The sequence below is a fragment of the Lethenteron reissneri genome, chromosome 6 (assembly GCF_015708825.2).
Source record: "Lethenteron reissneri isolate LAM-NWPU_2019-01 chromosome 6, ASM1570882v1, whole genome shotgun sequence".
Classification (NCBI taxonomy): Eukaryota; Metazoa; Chordata; class Hyperoartia; order Petromyzontiformes; family Petromyzontidae; genus Lethenteron; species Lethenteron reissneri.
The window spans coordinates 1,503,653-1,518,725 of NC_083784.1; the positions used below are offsets into that span (position 1 = coordinate 1,503,653).

Sequence of the window (15,073 nt, forward strand, 5' to 3'; positions counted from 1 at the left end):
ATTGGGAGTGAGAATATATACGTGCATTACTAGGCAAACACTAATATCGGTATTGTTTAAGTTTTGGATGACATTTCCAAGACCCATGCAGGAGCCTCTGTTCCCTTGTGTTGTTTTTTTGTCCCCATCTACCTTTGCACAGGATCACTTGATGCGTAACCCGCTCCCCGCTCTCACGCCCGGGCATCTTTATTACGGCAATGCACAGCAGCGCGATCTGCAGCTGGGGGGCCAGCCGCTCGCCATGAAGCTTAACCTCCAACCTTGAAGCAGCGCCACGGGCCACGCTGCCCCCCTCTCTTCCCCCCGGCTCTCGTGCGGCGAGCTATCAAGAGCGCCAGCGCCTACGTCTCTTCCACTCGGGTGAGCTGGCGCTGCCGTCGTTGCACCTCGCCGCGGCGTTGACGAGCTCGGTGGATTTTACCCCGCGCCGGGTCGGTAGATTGAACCGCGGGGTTGCGAGGTAATGTTTCGGAAGCGTGCTCCGAACGGAGGGACGCCGCGGGTTGGCGATTCGGAGCCCGTGGTACGTGGGGTGTGCAGGAATGGGAAAAAATGATGGTCAGACAAATCAAATGGAGCCGTCGCTGAGATGTAGTTTTGCTCGTTAACCTCGGTATCTCCCCTTCTCTGAATGCATGCGGAAATATAGTTGTAATGGTGTACATTGGCAGCTGCAACCGGTTTTCATTTTTTATTTCTTTATATGCCACAGCAAACTGTTCTTGAACCTGCATCCATCATTAGACACGCTTATTCGCTTGCGAGCACTTGATAATAGACACATGCAGCAGGCATTTAAGTCCAATCGTATTCATTTTCCCTTCTGTTGCTCGGGAAAATGTAAGCACAGATGGCGGTAGAGGAAATAAAAACGGTGCCGTACGAGAAACGGTTAAACCCGCGTTAGTCCTGGGGCAGCCGTGTCACATGCGTTCTGTCCGACGTTAATTAAACGTGCCTCGGAGCCACCGTTTCATTGGGGGCAAATTGGACGATGTTGTTTTCGTCTCGGCTAGCAGTGCTGGGGCCATACTCTCCCTCATTGGGGAAAAATGCGCAGATGGTGCTCATTCCCATTTCCCCGTCGCACGCTTGCTCGCGCGTGCAGAAGCATGAAAGAAAAAAAATTGGGGCGCGGCTCCGACGGATGAGTCGCGTTCACGCAGAGAATAGTGAGGGGGGCTGCCTTCGAAAACCCTTTCCGTGACGATGCCTTCGGCAAAAGGCTCAATTGCGAGACCTCCCCGGCGGTCCCGGCGGACTGAAGGCGATTCGTATTCAACTCCGGCAACCGCTGGTAAAAAGGCGGCAGATATGGGGGAGGAGGACAGGCCCCCCCCCCCGCCCCCAGCAACCTCCACTCCCGCCACCTCCACCGACAAGTAAGCAAATAAATTCATAATGCTATAAATAAAAGGGGACAAAATTGCTTTGAACCATCTCGACTATGATAAAAAGCAATAATTTATATTTCGTCTCCGTGCTCACCATAAGCTTCAATTCTCTTAAGCCTCATTGCAGCTTGCCCATGATTCGACTTGCGAGATAAATCAGGCGGTGGCGGCTGGCAAATGCCACTGTTTGGGGCTTGTGGCTGGCCTCCCTGGCAAGGTGGAATGCTTCCGGCAGGCTTTCGAGATCACACTGCTGCCTGCTCGCACGTCCACAATGTTGGTGATCTTTTGCCAAAATCGGAAGCTATGTTTTTCTATTCATCATTGAAGGCAACTAAATCCCCACAACTAATATTTTATTCGGATTGATATGTCCCGTAAGTTTCGATTTAAAGCTTTCGTGACTGCAGGGATTCATCTTCTTGGTTCTTTCGGTAAAGTCACGTAGAAGGGAAGTAATAAAATAATAAAAATAAAACATAATAAAATAATTCTCACTATTTTATTATTTTATTATGTTTTATTTTTATTATTTTATTACTTCCCTTCTACGTGACTTTACCGAAAGAACCAAGAAGATGTCCCGTAAGCTTAATTTGGTATTCCTTTGGTTCAACATGTAATTATGTTGTCTGTCTTGTTTACAGTGGTCATTTAAATTAAGTATTTATTTTTATTCAGCTGTACATTTTTTCTGCATTGCCTAAAAAAGCACATTAACTCAAGCACTGCATTACCACTGGCAGAAAGATAACAACAACAATAAGAACAACAAAACATCTCCTTTGTATTTAATGCACATAGAAAAACAGGTCACGTCTGAATTCCGCTTACGTACCGTCTACCTCATGCGTAACAAGCTTGCGTCTGATGCAAATGAGATGTGACATCTTCAGTCTGATTATGAAAAGAAACTGCACAGAAAAAATCTCTCAAGGGTTATACATGAAAACTAGAACCAAGCTGCCTAATTAGGAAGCTTTGATGCACAGCATTTTCACTCGTTTAAAAATTAAACCGTTTTTTTCATTTTAACTTTGTATGCATTTATTTAGTAAATTTTCCCAATAAAAATTGAGATTATACCTGCCAACTTGGCATTGTTGGCAGGCATGTAAACTAAACAATTGTATTTCACTGAACTATTTTTTTTATTTTACCAGGTAAGGCCCACTGAGCTTGTACAGCTCTTTCAGAAGCGATCTGGCCACAAATGATAGCCCAATGAAGTGGCTTATCACCGTTGCGGTTTAAATTGGTGCCCTTCATGAGGTTGGCACACCCTTCAACAGTGGGATGGTGGGCTTGGGTTAGTAAAGATGAAAACAAATCTGTACAAAAAATAAAAGGACTCTAATGGAGATAATCTGTAACAGGTGACTAGCCTTATAGTGGTCACCCTAATGCCTACTGTGTGCATGAGGGAGTAAGTGTAGTGTGTGGTCTTCTGTATGTAGGGATTACGCTTCTGTGTGTTGTTATTTTAAAAGGCTCAGGCCCTGCAATTTCTTGCTCATGCCACTGCTGCCAAAAGGGCCTCCACTAGTGGGAGCTCTGGGGAGCCTCACGATAGGGTATTTTGGCCTGCGATTCCACGCTGGCCAGATGTGTCCCACACTTTACCCCACCACACGCGGTCTTGCCGATTGACTGACCCAGTTATATACTGCCGGGTGGACAGAGTTTGGGGGGGATTTAAGGAACGTGCGCCGTTGTTTCGGCTGCCATGCCGGGAGGTTGAACCGGCGACCGCTGGATTGTAAGTCTGGTGCGCTCGCCATTACGCTGTTGTGGCAGCAACTCACTTGTGTGTGTTTTTTATATGTTTTATAATTCTCCCTCAAGGTACACCCCGCTTCTAAGGGTGGCTTGCGACGTTGGCAGATGACATTGGGGGGGGGGATTGGTGGGGAAATAAACCGCAGAGCATTTATCACATGATAACGCTCTTTCGCACGTTTTCAATTTCCCAGTGAAACAATAGTGATATTCATCTCCAGATAGGCTGGGAATATGTAAAGGAGCGTCGCTATGGGAATGCAGTGAGATTTGTTGGCTTTTAAAACCTAGCACTGACTAAATATGCTGAAAACGACACTTCTTTTTACGTGATGGATACAGGTGAAATTGGATTTTGCAGCTTTCCTTCTGTGAGACGATGCTTACGCTTACAGTTACCAAAATTAGATGTTAAGTGCATTATTTAGATGCAGTTTTACATAACGTTATTACCTTGATCTTCTTTCGAACTTTCTCAGAATTGTCCTCCCCTTGGGCACTAAATGGCTGTATAATTGACCGATGTATTGTATGCCGTTGTAATTCACGCGGAGCAGAGCACATGAGATGATGATAATGATGCATGGGGGTTTGGCATAGTTGCTCCTCGCTGCTGGAATGACTGACCAGAGCAAAGTTGTTTTAGCACTCGTGGTCAAATGTGGTCCCGTACAACTGGTTCAGTTTTTGCCAATTTAAATAGAAACTGGCAGCCACTACATTGGCCACATCCGAAACTGTCATTTTGAACAAACTGAATCAGGCTTATTCGTTTGACACACAGTATCATATGTGTTCAGTAATTATGTTCTGAGAATAATCTGCTTCTGACATTCTACATTAGTAAATTGCTCGGCGCTCCGTAGTATCCAAGCAAATTCCAACAAATGCCTTTACAGGCACCCTTTGGTCAATGACTATATATTAATTTATGTGGCAATGCGCCACTGAGCGAGACCAGCATTGATTCAACCAGCCTGTGCATTACAGTCGACAGCTGTGTGAAGTTTGGTTCATCTTTGGAAAATGCAGTGTATACTCTTGATTCTTTCGGTACACGATCATCATCATCTGATGATCTAATGATCATCATCTGATGATCTAATGATCATCATCTGATGATCTAATGATCATCATCTGATGATCTAATGATCATCATCTGATGATCTAATGATCATCATCTGATGATCTAATGATCATCATCTGATGATCTAATGATCATCATCTGATGATCTAATGATCATCATCTGATGATCTAATGATCATCATCTGATGATCTAATGATCATCATCTGATGATCTAATGATCATCATCTGATCATCTAATGATCATCTAATGATCATCATCTGATCATCTAATGATCATCATCTGATCATCTAATGATCATCTAATGATCATCTAATGATCATCTAATGATCATCTAATGATCATCTAATGATCATCTAATGATCATCATCTGATGATCATCATCTGATGATCATCATCTGATGATCATCATCTGATGATCATCTGATGATCATCTGATCATCGACTGATCATCATCTGATGATCTAATGATCATCGACTGATCATCATCTGATGATCTGATGATGGACGCTTGTGTTGCGCCCGAAACGTCGTGATTTATTTTATTTTATACCTACGTGACTTTACCGAAAGAACCAAAGAGTATGGATTCCTGCAGTCACGAAAGCTTCAAATCAAGATTAAATGCAGTGTATTTCAGATCAGGTTAATATGTATAGTACAGTGCTTGGATTTAAACAGTAGGGCAGTGGAGGGATGGATAGAACAATACAATTTGGTGCAGCTCTTTGAGACGTTTTATACGTTATGAGCACAATGCAAGTTGTTGTTGTTGTAATTTGTACATTGGGGGCTGTGCAGTACTATTAAGGACTAAGAATAAACGAGCATTACTTAAATATTTTTTTCCCTTTCACTATTATTACATACGCAATCAAAAATAATTACACAAAACATTAATAGGACGCTGCCGCGGTGTTGCGTCGCAGACGATCACAATCACGATGACGATGATTGTTATCCTGAGCAATGTCGGAGGCACACGCACACAACCACAACAACTCCGTCAGGTGCCGAGGGGAGCACTGCATTCCCCCGGTGGTGTTGTGGGGCAGCGGCAGTTGCCGGGCACTTTCCAATGGTTGGTGGCCCTGCCGGTATTTGCTGCCCGGCAAGGTTACAGCCAGGCGGGCGCTGGAGGGGTTGGGAGGGGGTATGTCAACGTTGGCGAGGCGTCTCTCGCCGCGTATCGGGTTTCGGTTATGACGTGCGTAGCCACCCCGTGCGCCTGCTCGTCACTTAAAGCCGTGCTTATGGCAGGAAAATTATGAGAGGTATCCATACGCGCTCGTTATAGTCGCAGGGGGCGGGCGGGCGGGGGCAAAGATTACCGTGTTAATCCCGCGCCTGGTACCTCGCTAAAAAATAGCGGAAATGTAGCCCTCGGTCTGTACGCTATTAAGTGAGTGCTTGTTAACACATTTTGCCTCCCGTGTGGAATCGGCTGGGCACGTAAAAAAGCATGCGGCCGCGGCGGTCGCTCCGATTCGATAAGCGGTCGTCCTGCGCGCTTTCGTCGGGGTTGGTGGCGTTGGGTAATTAATTTAAAAGGTGAATTGGAAATTTTAAGTTTCTCATCGGATGCTTGTGTATTTGGTTGCTTCCACGTCCCGAGCAACAGACCAATACACCTGGCAGAAAACCAAGTGAGAGTGCTCTCAGACAGCTTGCTAGCTGTGCACGAACTGCCGGCTATTATCGGCGTGCACCGTTAATCAACGGCTCGCACGAACTTCGAAAGGTAGCGCCTAGACTGAAAAACCTCTGCTGATCCCCAATTCATCAAGTCCGCGCTAACTGACATCACGTTTGCCCGCCGTGAATTGTTACCGTTATGTTATCATTACTGTCATTGCTGTTGGTAGTAATAGAGAAATGTCTCTCTCCGTCTCTCTCGAAACAAGAATTTGCGGCATGCCAATACTAAAGGAGGGGAAAGGATAGGAGGCGATAGCAAGAGAGACATAGAAGAGAGGTGCGGTGTAGGTGTTCCTTAAGGAGCACACGATTGAGAAAGGACTGCGATTGAGAGCGAGTTGGAAGAGATCTGTGTTTTGAGTTCCCATTGCTCCGTCAATCCCCACGTGTCAAGCCGCCCTCGGCATCCATCTTCACCGATTGTTCGTTCAATTGGTGTTCCCCTCTCGCCTGCCGTAGCCTCGTCCTGTTCGCAATGCGTGCAGGCAGCGTCGAGGATGAGCGCTCTCGGCCTCGCCGGTCTCACTGATGGTGTGCTGTCGTAAAACTCTTGTGGTGCGATAAATAACTTTCTGCATACAGTGTATGTAGCAGCGGCTAATCATGGCAACATGATTCTCATAAGTCGTGTAGACTAGGCACACGCGTGTCTCTAGGCACACTTGCGTCACTTTGTGTCTCACCGCTATTAGGGCCCTTCAATCAATAAGGGAATTGTCCATGTGTGTTAGAAAAGGACGACCAATCTTGCCTTCCCACAATTTAGCATTGATCAATGAGGCTGTTGTAGTTTACTCTATGCTTAACAGGGTTAATACCTGGTTTATTGTCTTGAAAATATCCACTTATTTTTTTGAAAGATGCAGAGAAGAGTCCAGTTTAATAATGAAGATGGATAAAGCCTTGACAGGTCGTGGAATAACGGGGAGAGTTTTTTGCAGCGAAGGAAGAGAAAAAAAGGCTTAGGTGTTTCATCTCAAACTTCAAAAACCTATGTTGGCAGTGTGGTATAGCAGCACTGGCTGAGAAAGAAACCGTTTCCACTGTCATCATTAGCTAACTCTCTTCTCTTCTGCTGCTCTGAAGTGAGCAAGATATCGACAGGGTGACCCAGTAGTCAGGACACAAAGGGTTATTATATTAATTTCAACAAATCAAATTCTTCTTCTTTCGTATGGCATTGTGAAAAGCAACAGTTTTTATTTTTTCTTGATGATCGTTCTAATTGAATGCAAAGGTTCCTCATCGAGTCCAATGATGTGGTTGACGCAGTGTGGATTTCAGCGATACCGCCAGGATGTGCATGGATGGAGCATTCATCGGCGACATGCTTGGATGGTGTTCGGTCTTCTCCACAGTAGCAGTCGGGCGATTCTTTGATCTTCCATTTATGGAACGTGTACGCGCATCTGCCGTGTCGTGTTCGAGCGCGGTTCAGCGTGGTCCATAGTCATCGTGGAAAAGAGAATCCCGGTAATTCCACCGTCGCATCGTGAATTCGTTTTTGTTTGCCACGTCCATAGCCGCCCACGATTCAGAGCACCGAGTGGCGGGGTCTTCAAGTTCTGCTGCGAGAGCTGAGGCGCGTATCCAGAACGGTTTCCTGGATTTTAGCCTTGGGCAGTGTGGGGGTCCCTTTTAGATGTTGACGGAGCGACAGAGTGAAGTTCTTCATTATCTTGTTGTTGTACTCCCGTGTCCGTCGCACGTTGGCCGGAGTGATGTTCGCCAGCACAGGAAGCCACGGGAGCAGAGTAGGCTTTAGGGAACCGCCGATGATACGAAGCGCGTTGTTTATTTCGGCGTCGACGAGGTTCGTGCGAGGGCTCGTACCCCACACTAATGCACGGTGCTCCGCAGTAGAGTGAACGAGAGGGGCCTGCGTCGATGTCTTCAACGTGCTGGCGTCGCTTCCAGCAGGTTGTTCCTGCAAGTTTCTGAATAATATTCACTCGTGCTTTCGTTTTACCTTCAGGGTTATTTAACTGTTCAAATTGACTTCCATGAATAATAATGCAAGCATTAATTTTCTTTTAAAATGAAATGAGGACTTTTTTATGATTACAGATGTATCATTTGGATGTTTGTCAAATTATTATGTTTAGTCTCCAGTCAGGATTTTGGGTCGAGTTTTGTAAACGACGGAATTGAGGTGACCCTCACAGGCAGAAGAAGAAATAGAGATCTTGATAATGGGGAAATAAATAAATAATGATATACGTCACGCCGGTGTTAAAATACATGAAATAATCCTCTGTGTCCTGATGTTTGGGCCACCCTGTGTATGTGAGAACATTGTTTGTCCAGGGGGCCTTCAGACATTTTCTGTTCTGAAGCAGAGCTGCTGCTGGGAGCATTCATCACTGTCATCATAACCAGCCACAATCTATCCACTGCTGGATGAATGCCTCCCGAAGCTGTCACCACCTCATACTTTCTTACGTCGCAACCATCCTATCCATCCATCCGTCCATCCGTTCGCCACCTGCACTCGAGCTGATTCCATCGCTTCACCTCCACGGTGAACGCCCTTGCTGGTACTTTTTCTGCTTTGGTTGCCACTCGGTCGTCAGTCTGAATAGTCGGACATTATCCCTTGTTGCGACGTGCCCCCCGCACAAGCCCACTTTTAGTTTTATCCGTGGGCTTTCGCGACCAATATTATTCAAAATATATTTGTTTTGGGTTCGATCTTGTCGGTATCGTAGTCTTTTTGTTTTGCTGTAACCCCCCCCCCCACCTCACGACAAAGCCAATTGAACGAGGTCGTCACGTGGGCAAGTATTCCAGTTGATTAGTTTTTTCAGCAAACTCGTGTTGAGAAGCAAATGCATATGTTAATTTGGAACTATTTTGCTTACTTTTCTTAACGGTCAATATGCGTATATCATCGAATTCATTTGTTCCTCATTCTGTTTCTCGGTCTCATTTCGATCGTGCACCTTTTCTTTCCGCCTTGCTCTCTTCAACTTTTGTATCTGTTTTACTTTTCCAGATGTCTGATCCTTATATCGCAGCCGATAGTATGTGCTGATTAAATCATTCTTATTCAGGTATACTGATATGTTGCATTTCATTGCGAATTTCAGTTTTCTAAAAGCACTCATTCTCGTGTTTTTCTCTTTATTTCATCACGTTGGTGCCACTCCACCTTCAGTGACCGCCTGCGGAATTTTCCGCTTGAGTCATTGCACGAATATTCTTCCGTTGTGGAGGCAAATTGTCGGATGCTACTTTGGTTTTGGTCGTATTGTTATTGAGCCCCACTTGGCAGCTGTTTTTCTCAAGTTCTACTTGCAATTTCCTCCGTGTTTGTCTCTTGACTTTACTTTTGAACATGTCTTTCGCGAATCTGTGGTAGTTAACGTTAACTCCATTTCTATTTGCGCCTTTGTTTCTGCAATCTAATTTTCGGAAAGCATCTTCGAATGGCACTGTGATAAACACTTTTAAATTGTGTCTGCTAATTTTCTACGTGGTGCAATGTCAGTATATCTGTTCTATTTTTAAAAATTGTTGTTATTTTTTTTATTTAGACCTTGGATTTTTGGAGAGCGTGGATAATTGCATACATTTCTATCGTGGTCTACAAAGGATGGGCATGATGGTATCTTAAATTAATTTGCCTTTTCCTGAATCTCATCTTATGGATGTATTTTATGGTAGATGAAGCCTTCATAAGTCCAGCCTCTGCTTATATGGTTCTCTGGCCTTGACATTTAACATTTATCTCTTTCCAATGAACTTCGTGAACAATTTATGTGCTTGCGATGAGAGGCTAATATGTCCGTAAATCTTGAGGTAATTTTTTATCTACCTTTTTTTGCATAGACATATGCACGAGAAAATTAATGTGGAGTAGTCCAAATGGGGACATTAGAAACACGGTTGACGTGATTCTAACAGGCAAACCCCACATCGTCAAGAGATGTCTCTCTACTCGCAGCAAGTGAACATGACCTTGTGTGTGTCGCAAGTTTAGGGAGCGATAGTGTTAGCGGTTAGCGTGCTGCGCTACAAACCCGGTGACCCAAGTTTGATTCCCCGCTCACGGACAACACCAGTGACAATTATCTGAAACGGTCATGGGCCTCCCCTAGGTCGACTTAGGCTCAAATGAGTACCTGGTGCGGTGTGTAAACATCGCCACTAGGGAGACAAAGGCGGCTGGGCGTGGTGTTGGCCACCCACCCCCTCGTGTACCGTGCCGGCCTTCATAGGTGCTCGCTAACAGCACTTGCTTCAAAAGTCTGTTCAGGCTATCTGGGGGATCTTGGTCTTTTGTGTCGCAAGTTGAATTACGACATAGCCATAGGGAGAGCAATGCTAATTGCAGGCAAAAAAAATTCGTGAATATCAAATATCGAGGTTAGGCGTTGGAAATTTTGTAACTCTCAAGCAACAGATTCAAATGCCTAGAAGCAAAATCATTTAATGGAATGTCACGATTTCAATGCAATAACTATCATCGTAACAGATTGTATAACTATTGTAGTTACAGTGTCTCGCAAGTGATGGAAGAAGTTCAAAAGAACAAACCTGACATTTTTTCTGAAACCACAAAACACTTGTTGTGAGGAAGAGGAAAGATTATATATATAAAAAAAAAGATGGAGATGCCTTACAAAATATGGAACTTGGAGCTGGAGAAAAATTTGCTCGGGAAAGAATGAGGACAGTAGTCGAACTCAACAAACAATTGCAGATGTCGTTGCAAGAAATTGGAAGCGTGAAAGCAGCAAAAAAAGTAGGATAATGATTGGCAATTCCCAGGAACCAATAATAATCTGCGTTTCAGATGAAGAAGAGTGTGTTCAAGATGTCGCACTTGAATGTGTAACCAATGGTCTTCAGCGTATGAAAACACTAAATACTCCCGAATAACGGGACATCATTAAAGATGCACCACCGCTGCTTGGAACAAAATTAGTCTGCCTGTTGGCTGATTTCAAGGAATCCAGAGAAATAAATACCTCAATAATGGAATTATGCCGATGATGCCTCGATCATTATTTCTGGAATCATTAGCTTGCAATGAATGTTATTTTATGACGCAGCACGTATTACAATGACATTGGTCAAGGCTTTCTTTTGTTCAGCCAGAGGTTACTTGAATTGTTGACGTTTCCCTGCTTTGAGGGGGGGGGGAGGGACATTTAGAGTGGTAGCGTAGCAGAGTGGTAGCAGGGAATTTTTAATTAGGCCAAAACTTATCCCTGTGTATTTTTTCTAAGTTATAATTAGGGCACATTTGGTCTTTGGTGAATGGGTACTCTGTGTATAATTAAATAACGAATGATGCACACTTCCCTTGGGCCAATGTTTCTCCAACTAAGTGCACTGGTGATGTTTTTCATCGCTCTCTATTAAACTGTAACACCATCACATGTTTGGCTCGTTAGCCATACACCGCCGATATTGACGAATCCCTAAATATTAACAACAGTTTCCTTTTTTTTTGCTTTAAGAAGCTGTGTTTAAGGATAACCCATAAATGGTAAAAATGCAAAGTTCACAGCTTGTTTCAAGCTTTTGTAAATGTGTGTGTGTGTACTTGTCGTCTTTGTGTGGAGGGGAGCGGTCGTGAAGTGGTTTGCGCACTGCGTGACAAACCCGGCAACCCGAGTTCGATTCCCGCTCGCGGCCAACATCAGTGACGATTTTCTGAACTGGTTCTGGGCCCCCCCTTGCCACAAATGAGTAGCTGGTGCGGTGTGTAAACATCGCCACTCGGGAGACAAAGGCCGGGTGTGGTGCTGATCACCCACCCCCTCGTGTGCTGTGCTGGCCTTTGGACGTGCTCACTCGCAGCACTTGTCCCAAAAAGTCTGCTAAGGCTATACGGGGAAATATTTGTCTTTTATTTTGTGTGTGTTGGTGCATCTACCATTCATCTCAAGTCGGTCAACCCATAGCACAAGGGACTGTTCTGTGACCTGCCAGTGGGCCTTCCACACTTCACGTGGCCCCAAAGTGCACCTAGTGTGACGCGCCATGGTTCCGTCACCGCCACTTAGTTGTGAACGGCGGTTATTGTTGTTGTAGGTGTGTCTTTGGTGTAAAAGAAAGATCATTGCAATAACGGGTCTCATGGGGGTGGTGTAAAGTGAACTTAACGAGTTACAGGACAAACCTATAACTCAAACCCAAAAATAAACTTTCGTGTAAAGTTGTTAAGCAAAGATATTTCACTAACATGCATTTTACAGCACAGCATTGTTTATTAATGTTCGCTGTCAGCATAAGGATAAGTCGGGCACATTTATAACTCTGTTTGAGCCTCCTGTCATACTTTTATGTGCAGTGGATGGCTTCTTTTCTTTCCTCTCCTCTTCCCCCGTCCAGAAAGCCTTGCCTATATAGAGCTTTGAACATTGTGGCACATTGTGTTCCATGATATACCAGCCTGTACGCGTGTGCGTGTGTGCCGGACTCAGAAACTCGCCACAAGAGCACTTGCCCCTACAATCTGCAATACTAATTGAGGTTTCTTTGTGTGTGCCTAGCCGATGGAATTATACCGAACATATACTCCCTGTGGCTACTCATAATGTCTTTACTAAATTCTCATTATTAATCATCTGAGGGCTGTCACATCCGTATAATTACCATTTTTTTTTTACTTTGTCACGTGGTGTGTCGTGTGGGCCGCACTTTAACTTTTTCCACCCGTGTTTAAATTAGTTTGCTGTCCCTGAGAAAATGTTCCCAGTGTGATAGAACTGTTTTCACACTGTTTTTAGCGCTGGTTTCAAAAGAAAAAAATGCACGACTCAGTTGCTTCTTTCAAATTCACCTCGTCCGCGCTGGTACGGAGTGTCGCGACCCAGCCAGCTGCCCAGATGCATTGCTCTTGTGCCAAGGTATTTTGCGCAGCAGCACCCAGCATTGCGTGGCCTATCTAAAGAGAACAGATGGTGCAGTGTTCTGCAGCGCCCGAGGATAAAAACGTGGGCTGCTCTGGCTGCTGCTCGCTCACCGTCCCGTTGTGTGCGCATGTGCCTCGCACATTGACCTTGCTAACAACTCTCTTGTCCCATTAATATGGGGGGGAGGGGGATAGCTTTATATTTCAACAAGGAAGGAAAACAAATATTAAACACCATACACATTACTACTTTTACGTTTCCTCATGGTGTGTTAACCTTAACCCTTTACAGCAGCTGTGCCATTTATTTTAATTGATTTGGCTGCAAATCCAAATTGTCATTTAATTGCATATTAATAGAAAATTGTGTAGTTGTGGTTTAAAAAAAATACATTTTCCCCCCTAGGTGCAGTGTGCTTTGTGTCGCGGCTGTAGATCTGGTGTATGAAAAAACACACGTGCATGGTGACCAATATCCCGACTTCATTTGTTTTTGGCGCCCAGAGAATTGTAAACGAAATGGTTAATGTGGTCTTCATGGTGTTGCTTAGCACTACACTGAGAACAACATTGCAGGGAAGCTTCAGAGCTCTCTGCGCCCAGTATTGTATGTTAAGTAATTTAAACTACAATGCTGCCAACATTCCCACCAACTTTAAAGCATTTGTGCCAATGTGCATAGGTGTGCGCGTAAGGAAATATTGTTCGTCATGTTGGATGTGTTGAACCCAGCTTGGCTTTCGCATTGAGCCGACATGCGGCTAGATCACCATTGCCATTATTTTTATCGTGCCTTCCGCTCGTAAAACAAGTCTCGAGGCCCTGCCGTGGCATCACAGCAACTGCCAGCAGAGCACAGAATTGCAAATCGTACAGCGAATGGTCCGCTTGTTTAATTACAATTCATACTCGTCATCGTCATCATCCGCGCACCAGCCTCTTGCCGGGTTGGTGGACGTACACAGCGTCTCCAGATCAATGTATCTTTCCACATGTCCCCTTCCCCAGTCTTAATTTCCATCGTCTACTTCAACATTTCAATCCCATCGCTTTCTTGGATGTGTGTGTGTGTACGTTGAACTTCTTTTTCACCGTACATAGCCAGCCCTGCTAATCTGGGGTGCGGGGAAAGGAAATCAAGCTAAATGGATGACCCCTTTGGTCTTGTCCACTTTTTTCCTGTTTGATACATCTCTGTTTTTTAACAGCCTGTTGCGCTTGCATTCTTATATATTTAATACCGCAGTTATCTTATTCAGTGTAAATCTGCAATTTGCATTGCGACCACGTAATGTGAATTGCATGTGTTTTGGCATTTATGATTTGGCTTACTCACTCTATACATTTCACTTTAAAGTCGGCTGTAATCTATGATGATAATTTAACATTATAACGAATCTGCATCAGTGTGTATGTATTCTGAATTCCTATTTTGCCGTTTGATCTGCTCAATTTGCTTATACATTTGTTCGTAATGTCCTCCTGCAAACGCCCTTAGTCTTGTAATTTTGAAATGTTTTGAACCATTTTTACCTACCAAAGTCGGCAAGCAGCAATTGGTTTCTTAATTTTTGCCGTTTGCTTGACATTATTTAAAAATAAATACATTTCACCAGTGTATCAGCCGTGCTTCCAATCACTGCAGATTGCCAAGCACATTGGGTGTCCCATGCCTAATTTTGTATTCCTTAATTAAGTGAAAATGCCCAAGAGACAAGTCAGAAAATATCCCCGAGAACATGCGTGTGCCGCACTTTTTTGACCAAGGCATGTTCATGAATATTAAAATTCATACTTATTATTGCATGTGTTTACTCCGTTGTTCCGTACCCTGTACCGCTCTCTGTTGTGTGTTCATGTTGTGCCGTGTGTTGTTCTCCACGATGTCCGACATTTTGCTCCAACTGCTTGGCGCTTCAGGATTTTAACTGAAGAAGCATCCAACAAGTGGAGCTAATTTTGATGCTGGAAAAAAGGTCCAATTTTGTAGGTGCTCTTTGTGCTTGTTCGCCTTTTGGCGTCCTCTGGTCTTGACACTGGTGAGGCCGTCTTTGGTGTAGGCCAATCAGTTTCAAAGACAATGCTTATACAGGTAGTCCTCTTCTTCTTGTTTCTTTCGGTAAAGTCACGTAGAAGGGAAGTAATAAAATAATAAAAATAAAACATAATAAAACAATTCTCACGACGTTTCGGCTACAACGCAAGCAGCCGTCTTCAGGTGAAGAATGAGACACTACCAAACTAG

At 44.3% G+C, this 15,073-nt stretch overlaps 1 protein-coding gene across 5 annotated transcripts in view; it reads left to right on the forward strand.

Annotated features, from left to right (window-relative positions):
- LOC133353548 (kelch-like protein 9) overlaps nt 1-15,073 on the forward strand; it is a 122,868-nt gene that overhangs the window by 32,454 nt on the left and 75,341 nt on the right. For all 5 annotated transcript variants that reach the window (XM_061569888.1, XM_061569923.1, XM_061569897.1 and 2 more), the window contains one exon: nt 143-363. The gene's annotated coding sequence lies outside the window, so the exon portion shown is untranslated. The remainder of the gene's footprint in view (nt 1-142; nt 364-15,073) is intronic.